Raw genomic sequence first — 14835 nt, 5'->3', positions numbered from 1 at the left:
TGTTGTCGTACTGACTGATTACCAGCAGGGGTGGTTACCGCAGCAACGTGCTGGTAGTAACGATCCCTACCGTGTCCTCCTTGGGCATACAAAGCACTCGATTCACCCTCATTCTTGCGCTGACCATTCCCGAATGGCTTCTTTGATCCTGATGAAGGAGCATTACCTTGAATCTTCCCCATTCTCAGCCAACTTTCAATTCTTTCTCCGGCCACCACAATGTCTGCAAAGTTGGTTACCGGACAACCCACCATCCTTTCAGCAAATGCCCCCTGCAGGGTACCCATGAAGAGATCAGACATTTCTCTGTCCACCAGTGGAGGTTGCACTCTGGCAGCCAACTCCCTCCACCTTTGAGCATATTCTTTAAACCCTTCACTTGACTTCTGAGACATACCCTGCAGCTGGGTACGACTAGGAGCCATGTCAGCATTGAATTGGTACTGTTTAAAGAACGCATCACCAAGATCCTGCCAGCTCTTAACATCAGAAGACTTCAGCTTGGTATACCATTCCAAGGATCCTCCAGACAGACTGTCTTGGAAGAAGTACATCCAAAGCTTTTGATCTGTAGTGTATGCCGAGATCTTGCGGACAAAGGCTTACAGATGAGTTTCCGGGCAGGAACTCCCATTATATTTGTCAAATGCGGGCGCCTTGAACTTTTGTGGGATCACAATCCCCTCGACCAGCCCCATGTTGGACATGTTGACAAACCCCGGAGTAGCATGGCTTTCCAGAGCCCTTACCTTCTCTGCCAGCAACTGAATTTCTTTGCTCTGTGGCTGGACACCATATTGACCGAATGACTCATTGTGCATGGAGAATTGATCAACTTCTCAGTCCTCCTCCCTGTCCTCATCAAACCCGTAGAATGGAGGGAACATATTATCCTTCAGATTATGCCCCAGACCGGGCTCACCACCAGTAGCAGCACCAAGTCCACCAACATTGTTGTTTACCATACCTACGGTTGCTCTTTTTTCACCGTCTCTGGATCCACCGAGCCCCTGGTTGGAGACACCATCCAGGTTAACAACACTGTTAGCAGCTGAAGCCCGCTCGAGCTTTTCAACTTTGTCTGCTAGAGCCTTCTGACCAACTGCAAAACCCTGCATGATGTTGATCAGCTCAGTCATCTTGTCCTTCAGCTCGAGGATATCTGTGTTTGGGAGATCCATTAGCCTGGGAGTATTGCGTCTGGTGAAGTATCTGTGCGGGCGTGTTGAGTGCAAAGGTACAGTTCTACGAGCACGAGCAATGATTCCTGCAAAACAGCAAACAGGTTAATATGCATGAATGCAACGTCTATCCATATGAGGAAGCTTCTGTCTTTTGATCCTGGTTTCATTGAGACAGATAATATTTCACCAATAACATTTTGACATCCAGATGTCTCTCAACCAGATTCTCAATCCATAACACTCCCCATATGGCTAGACGTAGGTTTGGTGCAGATGAATGCAAAATGAGAATGATGTATGAATGTCATGCACTGTGCCATCCTCCAAATCATCTGATCATCTGTTGCTCTGAGTCACAGCTCGGATCTCTGAACTGATCACAACCATCTGAGGAGTATGTAACCACCAATCCTCCTCACGGGTTCCGAAATAAACGGAAGACAGATACATCATCATCATCGTCTAACAATCTCTGAACAGATACCCACAACCATCTGAATCGGCCCGGGGAATCCTGAAATAAACGGATCCCCACCAATAAATAACTCGGCCCGGGGAATCCTGAAATAAACGGATCCCCACTGATAAATACCCCGGACAGCACTCCGGCGTCTCGGCAATAAATGGCCATAAATCCGACTCATAAATACAACTCTGATCCACGGAACCAAAAGTCATCATCTGAGCAATGCATCTGAAAGAATCACCCTCCCCTCACAGGTAAATTCTAATCAGGTCATCCTAAAGCGGATAATAGTCTCGACAATCGGGCAGAGATACTCAATGGGTTTGCCCTTTCGGGTGTGCCATTGTAGCTCTCCTGAGATCGTCTAAACCAAAGATCCGGGAAATGATCGGTCACCAGAGTCAACGGCTCAAAAGAGATAACCCAACCAAAGTGGAAAACCCCACTGGAAGAGCACTTCTCAGATGAACCTCGTCCGGCTTGTGGTATGTCACATCGCAACAATGTGCCCAACCGGCATATGAGCGACATGAGACCACGCTAATCCTAGGTGTATACTCGGGCCTGGGTTTTAGCCCCACTCAGAACACCCACCCCAAAACAGAGGAACCACCTGCACAGAGGACGACAACATGATAGTATGATGCATGCAAATATTTATGCAAATATATACACTGGTTAGAATAATAAATGCAATGAATCAAGCATCACAAGCAACCCAAAATATCCTAGAACGCTAGGAAGGACTCGCTCGGGGAAGATGGACCAGCACAGGTCAACATCTTGTGTTCCCCAGCAGAGTCGCCAGCTGTCGCATCCGCGAAAAACAAACCGGCGGGACTCAAATAAAAACACAACACAGAGCCGCCACTGCGCGTTATTTATCCCAAGATAGGGAAAGGAAACGCTCAGAGAAACCTGGAAAGGAAATGGTCTTGCGACCAAAGAGAAAGGGTAAGGGAGTCGGTTACGCAAGGGGAAGGTATTAGCACCCCTCACGTCCGTCGTACTCGACGGGATCCACGTTCTAAGAAAAGAAAAGGTTGCTAAAACATCACACACACACACACACCGAAGACAACACAGGTGGGGTTAGGAGGAAGAGAGCTCGATAGGACGTCGCATCCTATGCCTACGTATCTCGTCTGGAACGAGAATCAGAGCTGCCGTAGTTCGGCTCACGCACGCCAAACAAGCAAACAAACACACCGGCAAACATGGAGCCCGAAGGCCGATCACTGGACTTACATCAGCATCCGAACCAAAACACACGCAAGAAGGCAAACGGGGAGCCCGACCGCCAATCACTGGACTTACGTCGGCATCCAAACCAAAACACACGCAAGAAGATAACATGCAAACACACACAAAAGAAAAAAAGTGCCCGGAGAGACCTCGCACGGTCTCCTGCCTACATACCTCGTCTGGAACAAGGATCAGGGCGATGTAGTTCCCCCTCAAGGGAAAGAAAATCTAGCCAGAAACCAAGGGAAGACACACTACCAGGGAGCTGTACTCGAGCCTAGTGTTGTCATGCATCATTACCCTACGTTGAGGTTTCTACCTACTTGCGCAACTGCAAGCTAATCCTATCCAGGAAGAAAGCAAGCATACAAGCATACAGGCATCAATCAAAATAAAACAAGCATTTCAAACAAATATTCACATAGCACACACTATAACCAATCAAGTGAGGCTCAAACAATGGGTTTGACTGCCGAAGCAAGTCATCTGTACATGGGTAGTATTCGCTCTTAACCTTGCCATTACGAGGCTAAGGTGAAGCAGATGAAAGGTGAGTGAAGATTAGACTTCACAGCTCTTATCCCTGACCAGGGAGAGCTTCAGACAAAGGAGCGTGGGTCCAGAATGGAGGGACCCTTCTACGCTCAAGACTCTGACTCGATTGTGCAACAGCACAAGATCTTGGGTTTGTGCCCCAATGCATCAACACACAGCCGTGTGAGCAGAGGGACGACTCACAGAATAGTGGGGGATAGATTGCATATCCCTTTGATCCACCAATTGCCTCATAGAGGTCTTTCACCTGCTTGGCACAAATGTAAACACCCACAAACATCGCCTCTTAAGGAGGACTTCAGACAATTGCCTGGCCAAGTAACAGGCCAGGTCTTCCAGACTACATGAAGAATAGAAGTCCTACCTCAAGTGGTTTAAAAACCAAGCAACAGCAAGCTAGTTCTCAAGTAACTGTAAGCGACTAAATGTACCTGAAATCAATCAAGTATCATCAGTACTCAGACAAACAACAATAAACAGCAAATGTTAATCAGTCAGACTATACAGATTAAGCAACACAGGCTAACGCACATAAGTGCAAGCTATAATCTCAAGCTCAAGCTTCACAACCTACAAACCAAAGTCAAATTAGTTCAAAACATCCAACAATCTCAATTTAATTGACTTGAAGCATTCTCCTTGAGCATTATGCATTTCATCCTGAAAAGTCAAACCAAATGTGAGAAACTAGACCACTAGGCCAAGCCTAGGGTCCAAAAGGGAGAAAAAATTCTAAACAGCAAGCAATTCTCAACCAAAATCAAATTCAAACAAATCAAAAGCAAATGCAATTGGTCCCATGCTCATATCATTCACCATATTCATTTTATGCACAATTTGGTACAAACTAGGTCCAATGCAACATCAAATGTCCAAACAGAATGACTTCAACCAAAAGCATACCAAAACAATTCCAAAAATCCTCAAATAATTCACACCTAAACAGGACATATTCAAAGTATAGCATGTCAATTTTCAGCTCAATTGGACAAAAGAAAGTAGGTCAATGAAAATCAAGAAATCCAGACACAATTATTCAAGCCAATTCAAGGTATCAACACATGCATTCACTTCAAAAATTCATAAATCAGTGAGAACATTTAAGAAATGAATGGGACCAAAACAGTGATGTCCTACAATGTGTCTACAACCAGCATACCAAATTTCACATTCATCTGAAACCATATGAGAATTTCACAAGCAAAATTCCAACATGTATCACACAATGTTACCAAATGAGCATACAGTGAAGAAAATTATCAATCAATTTGAAAATGCCATAGAAATATCCAGAACAATTCACATGTTATCTCAACACATCAATGATCATCCATGCAAAATTTCAACTCAATCCAACAATCATAGGTCATGCAAATAAATTCATGAAGTTGACCTAGCTAGGTGTGACACAAATTGTCACACCTAGATTCAAAAAATCATATCTCAATCATCAGGTATCCAAAAATCATAAACTTTACATGGAAATCACCATCAACATGTCCAGAATGAGCACAAAAAATTTCAATCATTTCTTTAAATGTATGAGAATTTCATGATGAAAATGGCAAAGTGTACAAAATTGTGACACATTCTACAAACCCTAGGCTCATTATTTTTCTACTCATGCAAAATATCCAAAAAATATCCATTAAATTCTACACATTCTCATGAGCATGGCACAAAAAATCTCACAAAATTTGGATGAATTATGAGTGAGATATCAATTTTTGAAGTTGTGGTAACAAAATTGAAATTAAAATGAAAAACAAAATAGAAATAATAATAATTTAATGCGCCAGTGGCATTTTTGAAATTATCATGAAGTACGCCAAAACGGCGTCGTTTCAAACAGACTGCCTGGCGCGTTTTCATTGGTTCGTGAAGGCGGTAAACATCTTTTAAAATTGGAAAGGCGCTGAGACGGATCAAACAAGAGTTTTTTCCAGAAATTCATCATCATCATCATCGTTTTTTCCAGAAATGCATCAATATCCAAGAACATCAAATCTTCATAAAAATTCACAAACAGGTAACCATTGGAAAGGTCTAAGCATGAGGATTCCAAATATGCTAACGATTCATCCTAATTCTCACTATATCTCACGGATCGATCAATTAAAGTTTCACATCCAAAACTTAAAATCACGATTTCTCAACCTATAGTTCATCATTTTAAAAACTGAAAGCATCCTGATCATCTATGTGGAATACTCTACCAAACGCATATCACAATTCACCAAATCATGAGATTCGAAAATTTACCTCAATTTGAAGGCAGTGATGAATCTTGGAGTTATTGCACGCAAAAGTCCAAAACAGATGTAGATTGAAGTTCAGCAAGGTAATTGGAGAAGATAGAACAGCTCGAGAATGCTCCAATTATGAGAAATCGAAATTTGCCATTGATGAGCTCCTTTGCAACAGTCGCGGATTTGGTGTTGTTAGCAGTGGTTTTGTCAAAACAGATGGAGAACATGATCCATGGGAAAGGCAGCAAGAAGAACTTCGGATTTTGGTGGAGAATTGGAAGAGTTTTGTTGAATTTTGCTTGATGAATGTTCTTGAGCTTTTGGAGAATTGGAGGGAAAATTGGTTAGAGATTTTGTGAATTGTGATTCTCATCAAAAGTTAGTTATGATTAAGACTATATACTTCCATTTAATCCAGCTCTTAATCATCCAATTAACCAAATGCAATGTGATTAGCAAAAATGCAATTTTCTTAAGCAAGGGCAAATATGTCTTTTCACTATGGGGCCCATGACAGCTGTATGACAGCTCACACATTCTCTAAATATCAGTTATGATGTGTTACAACTTGTCCCACATTGATTGGCCATGTAATTTTCATTTTCCACATGTCATGGCACTTTGTACAATTTCAAGTGCATTTCAAAAGTGACTTAACCAAATAATGAACCTCAACATGTTATGACAGTTCAAACCATTTTCAATTTGCATTTGTGAGGTGTTGCAAAAATCCCCATGCCAAAATTCTCATTATTTCTCAACTTGGACCATTTTGCCCTTGAATTTTTAACTGTACACTTGAAAATTGACTTTTTGCATTGACCATTTTTGATGAATTCCAATTATGCACCATGAAAATACATGTCAAATGGAGTTTGCACATAAAAAGATCACTCAATTTGGACACTCCATGTGGAAGTTATGCCACTTTGATTATGGGTCATTTTTGAAATTGAATGGACCATAACTTGCCAACCATACATGAGATTTTCAAGTTCTTGGACTTTTTGGAAAGGTGGGAACAAGATCTACAACTTTCATGTTGAACAAATTTTCATTTGAAGCTTCCTTGGACATGTAATTTTGAGGTCAAAAACTTTCCATTTTTGGAAACTTCCATTACAAGTCACTTTCTATTTTTGGCAATTTTTGTTCTGACTTTATTTTCTCCATTCTTGAGCTTTGAAATGTCAAATAACACTTGTTTCAACATGAATGAAGTGTATCCCACTCTCTCCCACCTCCAAATCCATAAAATCAAGCACAGTTGACCACAGTTGACTTTTTCCACTGATAGATGAATTTGGCCATGCATAGATCAATCTGAGCCCCAATCTTCTGATGAAATGGCCCAAGGATGAAACCCTAGCCTCAATATGCTCCATATAATCATAAAATGATCCTCCTAGCCATCATAGACCCCCTCTCCTAGCCATGCCCTGATTGGCCCAATGCAACTGATTAGGGTTGACCAGTGGTCAAAACCCTAATCTCAAGGAAATGTGCTTCAACACTTGATGATATCAAACCATGATGATGATGATGTATCACTTCAATCAAGATGAAGACCAATCTCTTTGAGAATCAAAAACCCTAATTTGTACCGCACATCCTCAGATGATTAATGATCAATCCAATGAACCCTCAGCTTGAATCTCAACCTCTTATCCTCTGATCAAGACCTAGGAGGACGAATTGCTTATGTAGCCACATGATATGCAAATATGCAATGACTAATGACCTACAAATGATATGCAAAAATGCAAAGCTAGTCCCAAGAGAGGAGGGCAAATTTTGAGGTGTTACAATAACTCAGATTTTCCATACCCATTTCCCCAAAATTAATCACATGAACCCTAACATATTTCAACATATTACAAACAGAGTGCGACCTAGTCTGAAAGAAGATTTCAGAAATATTATACTGAAGAGGAGGTGAGAATATCCATCTCAAAATTAAAAGGTAATGCAGTCCCTGGTCCAGTTGGGTTGCCTGTATCTTTCTACCAACATTTTTGGGAGATCAGTAGTAAGGATATTACTGAATTTATTCTAAATTTTCTTAATCACAACGGTAATGTGGACAATTTTAATAAAATCCATATTTTCTTAATTTTTAAAAACCATAATCTCAGCAATCTTAATCATATTCGTCATATATCCCTCTGTAACGCTATCTTGAAAAATTGTCACTAAAACGATAGCTTATAGGATTAAAGCCCAACTCAATACTATTATTAAGCCTTACTAAAATGTGTTTATTCCAGGTAGATTAATTATTGATAATGTCATTCTTTCCTACATGGCATTTCACACTTCGTTTTAAAATAAGAGTAGCAAAATAAGTTATGTGGCGAATAAGTTCGGCATTGGAAAAAGCGGTTTTTTAACAAAAATAACCCACTTTTTCAAGGAAATTCCCAAAATACCTCACTTTTAGGAGGAGTCACCAATATTGGAGACTCCTCTTAAAACTTGAATGGAGGCGCCAATTGGATTGGCTAGGACAGGTGCCCTAGCCAATCCAATTGGCGCCCCTGTGTAGGTTTTAAGAGGAGTCGCTAATTCAATTGGAGACTCCTCATAAAATACATTTTTTGTGTTATATGGTATAAGTGATAGATAAATTTGATATAAGACAACTTGATATTAATAAAATTTTGTCGTTTACACAAAGAAACCTAATGGTGATGACCGGGATCACCTAACCGACCTCCGGTCCCACATCCTCTAGCTACCCTAACCTGTGGCACTAACCCACGTTGACGATTCGGTACCGGTGTTTGATCATCTGAGGGGCCAGGAGCGTCACTACCAACTACAGAAGAAGGTCTGTTGAGGTAGCCAGACAATTCGGCATAGTCTTCAGTATGCATCGATGGTGTACCGCCGTAGTTGAGCTCATGACCCATGCCAGAGAAGTTGGGATGTGGTTGACTCATTGATGGGTGACCGGGACGGTTGAAGGGAGACATGGGTGTGGACGATGCGTCGAGGAAAGGTTGGAAAGGTTGTTGGGGTGTTTTGTAGAGATAGGGTTGTTTGATGTTTTGGTTTTGTGATGTTTGGGCTTCTTGGCTACGGTAGGAGGAGGGGCGGTTGGTGTTGAATGATCGTTGGATGTTCTGGCTTAGGCGACTTTGGTAGGGTGATGGGGTGGGTGCGAAGCAATGTTGAGTCTCAGGTTGATGGTCAATTTGTTGTTGGTGGTATGGGGTATGCTCTTGGTATTGGGGTTGGGTGTATGGAATGTTTTGGTTGTATGTTTGTGTGTTGGTCGAACGGAACGTTTGACGGACAGGGGGTTGTGTGTATCCGGTCTGACACTGTTGTTAGGGGTTTGATGTTGAGGTGTCAGGTGTGTAATTCATCTGGCGTGGGTCGTACAAGTATATATCCTCGGCGATGAACTGAGAACCAACCGATCTGTACCAAGCCATATAAGTACGACTTGGTTTTACTTCAGTTGGCATGACTGCGTCAGTTAACACATGGTCATGACGGTGCTTCCATTTGCGACACTCCGATCTTGCAAAGCTTTGCCATGGATTGAAGTTCCATTGGTCGTTAACTTTGCGCAGATGCCATTCTCCTGGGCTAGCTGGGGGATCTGGGATATTTTGGAGCATACCAAACTATAGCTTCACACGATCACTGTTGTGCATCTCCACAGTTCTGAACCGTATTATCGGTGTGCATGCAGTCCATACGGCCGCGTCTTCAGCGTTGACCTCATGGTCATGATCCAGATTAAGGTATGGACGCTAAATGAACTAAAATGTGAAAGAAGATAGGATTATAGTCAATGTAGAAGAAGTTAACAAAACATAACGAAATAATTAAGTTATTTTCCTTACGTTTGTCAATCGAAGGTGATCCCATAGGTTACGATACTGAGTAATATAGTGTCTTGGACATCTGTTGTAACTCATACCACGTGCAAACCATCTACACCAAAAAGTCAAAAATATTAGTTAGGGGTAATAATCTTTTAAAAAAGTAAGTAAAAATATAGCTATTTAAACAACTTACTTTTATGCATACGGAAATGTGAAAGGGTTGTTATTGACGGGTGCTAAAGACGGTAGTCTAGACCAACCCCATGCTTGTAGCAAAACAACACATCCAGAAAATGTAGATGTGTCTTTGTGTGAGTTTTTGCACAAGAAGATATAGAGATAGGCTAGACAAGCAGATCCCCAACTGTAACTTCCTATTCTACCTACATGTCTAAGTAGAGGTAAGTACATAATATGCATGCTAGAACCACTACCTTCGGGAAATAAAAACGAGCCAATTAACAGCATAATGTAACACCTAATTTTTATTATTCGAGCATCTTCGGTAGAATGCTCATCTAAGTATAAACTATTATAGTACGACTTAAGGCGTGAGAGTAGTATACCTTGACCTCTTGCATTATCATCTAACAAATCAGTCTCTAAGAGCTCCATGCAAATTGAATTTGCATAGTTGGTTTTACCATTAACAGCCTTACCTTCAATGGGTAGTCCCAAAAGCATGTAGACGTCTTCTAACGTCACGGTACACTCACCGGTTGGGAACCAAAATGTGTGTGTCTCTGGTCTCCATCTTTCGCATAAAGCTATAATGAATTTGTTATCTATGGACCAAGACAAAATCTTGCTAATATGACCAAAATCGGCGAGTTCAACATAAGGTTGAATTATCGGGTCCATATGGACATATTCGTGGACCCGAGTTCGGAACCTTGATACATCCTATAAAAGAAAGAATAAAAAACTTGACTAAGTTGGTATTTTAAAATAAAAGGGGGTTGGTGAAGATGAAAGATAAAAAGTTAACAAAAGAAAAAACTTACATATGTTGCGATGTTTGCAACCGTTCCTTTATGTGCTTCACCCATTGTGAGGATAGACATTTTGTCGGGGGGTTGGTGTAGATGAAACTACAAGAAGTTGTTGCAGATGAAATTGTAGAAGAAGTATTGTAGAAGAAGTAGTGAGAGTGATGGTGTGGAAGAAGTGTTGATGGAGTGGATGTATTTATAGGCAAATGGATGGGAGCATGAAAAGTTGTGCTTGCAAGGTGTCTCCACTTGAATTGGCGACCATGTACAACCTTTAAGAGGGGTCGCCATTCAAATTGGCGCCTCCATAGAGACATGCATGCAAGACCTAGGTCTGATTGCTTGGTTTCGAGGTCTGAATGCATGGTGTCTCCACTTGAATTGGCGCCCATGTGCAAGGAATGAGTGGGGGCGCCAATTCATTTGAAGTGTGTGTTTGCATGTCTGACACGTGGCTGTCTTGTCTCTTGCATGCTGAACATATCACTTCTTAGTAGCTTGCATGGTTGACACATCATTTCGGAGTAGCTTGCATGTGCGACACGTCATTTCGGAGTAGCTTGCATGTGGGACACGTCACTTCGAATTAGCTAGCATGTGAGACACATCACTCCTCTATTTAAGTGTCTTACTATCAACATCCAAGACACTTCACTCACATTCATCTGCAGTAAGAAAATAGTTTTCATCTGCAAAATGTCATCTTCATCATTATACAGTGTCAATGTTCACTGCAACGGTGAAACATACGAGTCTGAGCTATATGGTTTTTGTTTTCGAAACACCGATACCATTAGACTCACGATCAAGAGAAATGCAACCTTCTTGCATTTGAAAAAAAGAATACAATCATGTATAGGATCGGGTATTGTGTCAAAGATCACATATCAAAATCCAATATTTTTTTAGAATAGTCAATGCAAGTATTTCCCCCTTAAGGTACGAGACGATGAAGATGTTGAATACATGTTTGTTAGTCATGAACATTCAGGCTGCAACTGTATTGAGTTATACATTACTTTTCAACCATGTATACCATCTCAACAGTCTCAACTAACCGGTCAGGATGAATCTGGTGAAGATGATCGACAATGGTCAGATGAACTCAACCCAGAAGCAGAAGCAGAAGTGGACGTCGTTGATGAAGAAGAAGAGGAGACCGAGATACAGATTGATCACATGCTGAACAACGACGATGAAGATGATAATCAACCACCACCAATACCTCCTAGTCATGTCTACAATCCACCTCAACATATGACAAATACGGATCTTCACGACGATGAAACATCCAACAGTGTTTTCTATCATCCGTATCCGAGAACAGAAGGAGAATTAAAGGTGGGAGACATGTTTTGTACCAAAGAAGAATATGTTCTGGCAATCAAAAAATTCCACATGAACAACTTTGTTGACTTTACAGTGAAACGCACTGATTCTAGAAGGTATGTTATCGAATGTCGTAACATGCTTTGTAAGTTTCGTTTGGCTGCGTCTTACAAGAAGAAAAACGACTCTTAGGAGATCGCTTCAATAGACCCACCACACAGTTGCATTGCAACTAACGTTGAACAAGATCACCGTAAACTAAGCGCAATTTTGATATGTCAAGACATTCTACCGTTGGTTAATAAAGACCCATCAGTGAAGGTGAGTATAATTATATCCCATATCAGAATAACATATAATTATAATCCATCTTACAAGAAAGCCTGGATTGCAAGGACAAAGGCCGTTGAACAAGTTTTCGGCAACTAGGGGGATTCATACAAGGAATTGCCACGGTTTTTATGGGCACTAAAAACATATGTCCCAGGAACTGTGGCAATTATGGAGACATTGCTAGCGATGATGCCAGACGGAACCTGTGCTACACGTAATAGAATCTTTCACCGTCTCTTTTGGGCATTTGACCCGTGCATCAAAGTTTTCGCATTCTGCAAACCTATTATTCAAATTGATGGCACTTGGTTATACGGAAAATACAAGGGTACTTTGCTCATGGAGGTTGCACAAGACGACAACAACAATGTCTTTCCCATTGCATTTGCTCTTGTTGAAGGTGAAATGGCTGGTGGATGGGGTTTCTTTCTTCGACATCTCAGAACGCATGTGGCTCCACAAGCTAATCTCTGTTTGATTTCTGATAGACATGCTGCCATTGAGAGTGCCTACAACAATCATGAAACGGATGGCATGATCCTCCTTCTACCCATGTCTACTGTATCAGACACATTGCACAAAACTTCATGCGTGCTATAAAAGATAAGAATATTCGCAAGAAGGTGGTGAATGTTGGGTATGATCTAACTCAGCCGTCATTTCAATATTATCGTGATGAAATCAGACTGTCTAATGAAGACGCAGGGAGATGGCTAAATAACATACCAATAGAGCAGTGGACAATAGCATTTGACAGAGGTTGTCGATGGGGCCACATGACAACAAACATTGTGGAATGCATGAACGGGGTATTCAAAGGAATTCGAAATATGCCGATAACCGCCTTGGTAAGATCAACCTATTATAGGTTGGCTTTTATGTTCGCAACCAGAGGTGAAAGATGGAGTGCGGTGTTAATGTCCGGGCAAGTATTCAGTGAGTGTTGCATGAAGGTCATGAAAGAGGAGAGCATCAAAGCTAGCAAACACGCTGTAACAGTCTTTGACCGTCATATGCAAAATTTCAGCGTCCAGGAAACAATGGACCAAGACGAGGGAAGACCAAATTTAGCCTACTCTGTTAGACTAAACAGAAGTTAGTGCGATTGTGGAAAATTCCAGGCCTTCCACATACCTTGCTCTCATGTCATTGCAGTATGCGTTTATACTCGTCAAGACGCTTACATCCATTTATCTGATGTGTACAAGGCCAACACCATCATGAATGTATATACTCAAAGCTTCTCAGTACTACCAATGGAGGATTACTGGCCTCCATATGAAGGCGATATTGTTTGGCACAATGACGAGATACGTAGAAAGAAGAAAGGAAGGCCAAACAGCACACGTACCTGAACAGAGATGGATTCCACAGATAAAATGATAAGATTATGTAGTATCTGTCATCAACCAGGACACAACAAGAACAACTGTCCCAATCGAGGAGCATCATCTAGGTCTTAAGCATTTTGTAACATTGTATTCTGTAACATTTAATCATTATATATCATTAAGTTTTTGTTACAACGAGGTTCACAACAAACATCAGTACAAAACATCTGAAAACATATATATTTCTAACTGGTTACAACAATAAAATTGATGTCGTCTCGACCGAACATCATTTCCCTAGCATCTTTATCAGTCTTCATTCACACCCAACCAAAGATACTGTCAAGTCTCTCAATACTTCTGATTTTTCCCCTTATGGTATTTTCCCATCTAACCAACGAACCAGCTCCCTCTTCAGTTGATCCAACACAGTGATGTTCCAAAACAGCATCACGTTTGAGGTTTGTCTCTCGCATGAATCACCTTTCCGTATCGGCGACGAAGACCAAACATGATTGCCAAATGATTATATGAAATGTGGAACAATTACTCACACAACGCGTCTATTTATAACACCAAAAATGCATTTTAGGAGGAGTCTCCAGTTGAATTGGCGACTCCTCTTAAGACCTACACAGGGGCGCCAATCCAATTGGCGCCTCCATTCAAGTTTTAAGAGGAGTCTCCAATACAATTGGCGACTCCTCCTAAAAGTGGTGTAGTTTGGAAATTTTTTTGAAACCAGGGGTATTTTGGGAATTTCCTTGAAAAAGTGGGTTATTTTTATAAAAAAACCGGAAAAAGCTTATGACAAAATTAAATGACCTTTTATCTATCACACTATGGAAGGCTATGGGCTTTCCTCGAAGGATTCTTAGCACCATCATGAATTTTGTGAATACTTTCTCTTTCTCTATTTTGATTAACGGGTTCAACTCATATCAGTTTTCTCCCAAGAAGGGAATTAGGCAAGGGGGTCCATTGTCCCCTTACTTGTTTACTCTATGCACTGAGGTTCTTTATGGACTTATCTCCAACATCTATATTAAGGGCTCATCCATGGAATTAATCTTGGTAAGACAACATTATTCCTTCCCATTTATTCTTTGCTGACGACAACATTTTTATTTTGCAGGACAACTTATCAACTACAAAAAATCCACAATGATATTTAGTGCCAAGGTTAAAGAGGAAACTAAAGATCAGATATCTAGTTGGATGCCTATCAACAGAGAGAATAAAAGGGGGAACTACCTTAGATTTTCTACTTTGGGTAGGAGATCTAAAAAAAGGATTTTAGCTATAAAATTGA

Source organism: Lathyrus oleraceus, chromosome 1, assembly GCF_024323335.1.
Source record: "Lathyrus oleraceus cultivar Zhongwan6 chromosome 1, CAAS_Psat_ZW6_1.0, whole genome shotgun sequence".
Classification (NCBI taxonomy): domain Eukaryota; kingdom Viridiplantae; phylum Streptophyta; class Magnoliopsida; order Fabales; family Fabaceae; genus Lathyrus; species Lathyrus oleraceus.
Note: the sequence above shows the minus strand (reverse complement) of the source record.